Raw genomic sequence first — 1,338 nt, forward strand, 5'->3', positions numbered from 1 at the left:
ATTACGTATATTGCCCAAGTTTGACTCAACTTTGAATTTGGCCCATTCCCTCCTATTTTCCCCCTCTATACTTTATCTGCTTTATTAAAGAAGCTGTGATTGAAATAAACCTGAGAACCTCAACACACACAAAGAGATGCAACCATGAAGAAATAAACAGACCAGAAAGAATCTTCATTCCTCCCACCACCCTTCTCAGTCAGGTGGTTGCACTGACACCAGCTTCTCTGGGTGCAGCTCCCTGCAGGATGAGGCCTTGCAGGTACCAGACTGGGATTAAATGTGGCTGGGCAGGACTTTTGTTAAGCAGCGTTTTTAACAGCTCTGATAACAGCATTATTGAGAGTTCTAATATAGGGAGTGTAGAAATGACCATTTTCTCTCTCTGCTTCCTCAATAAAGGCTCTTTATTCGATCCATTTTTCCAAGTCTGCTTTCCAGAAAGATCATTGTTGTAGAGAACAGCCTTGCACCAAAACAAGCCATGGCAGCCTTTCCCCCACACACCCCCTGCCACACACGCTTCTGTCTCCTGCTTTTTCCAACGGTGCCTCCAGGCTGCCGTGTGACACCCGGCTAATCTGCCCTGCTGAGAGCTGCACGCAGCCCGTGCTCCAGCCTGACCTAAACCTGACAATGCCTTCGCACTTCTACAGGCTGAACACAGCCCCCCCTTCTCCTCCTGAAGTGAGAGACGGTTAATGCTTTTATTCCTCACCGGGGAGCAAGATGAACCCAGCTATGCTAGTGAGTCTCCTTTGCTTGCTGACATGCGTCAGACACAACATTCTCATCCTTAAAAGCTGGAGCAAAAACAAAAGCAAAGCAAGAGCCCAAAAAAGCCTAGTGAGCTACAGTCTCTGTCTGGAAAAATTAGGCAGCCATTCTGCTCTTCCTGCCAGAGCACAGTCACGTCCTTTGTTTAAATGAAAGCTGTAGTAATTTCTTGTGCTCCCCATCACATGCGTTACAGCTTCCATCTTACATTGTACTGGCTTAATGAACAAACCCCATGTATTTACAGTCTCACAGTAGAAACCAAGAGAGAGCTGACAGGCTGGAGGAAAATCAGGGAGGGACACTGTTTATTAGTTCACTTGGGCAGACAGATGTTGTCCCCCATCACATTTCCTTCCTGGCTGTAGCCATGGGCAATGTTGGGAGTTCTCTGTGGCAACACATCCTTAGGGGCAACACAACAGCCCTTCTTGCTTAAGCACAAGTCCTGAGAAGTCAGGCTGGCTGTGCTGCTTCTGTCACTGGAAAAATGATGGCGTATGAGCAGCGGTGCTGCTGGGCCAGGGCCTGGGCGGAGGGAGAGTTCTGACAGCCCCTGCT

Source organism: Antrostomus carolinensis, unplaced genomic scaffold (assembly GCF_000700745.2).
Source record: "Antrostomus carolinensis isolate BGI_N321 unplaced genomic scaffold, ASM70074v2 scaffold4837, whole genome shotgun sequence".
NCBI lineage: Eukaryota > Metazoa > Chordata > Aves > Caprimulgiformes > Caprimulgidae > Antrostomus > Antrostomus carolinensis.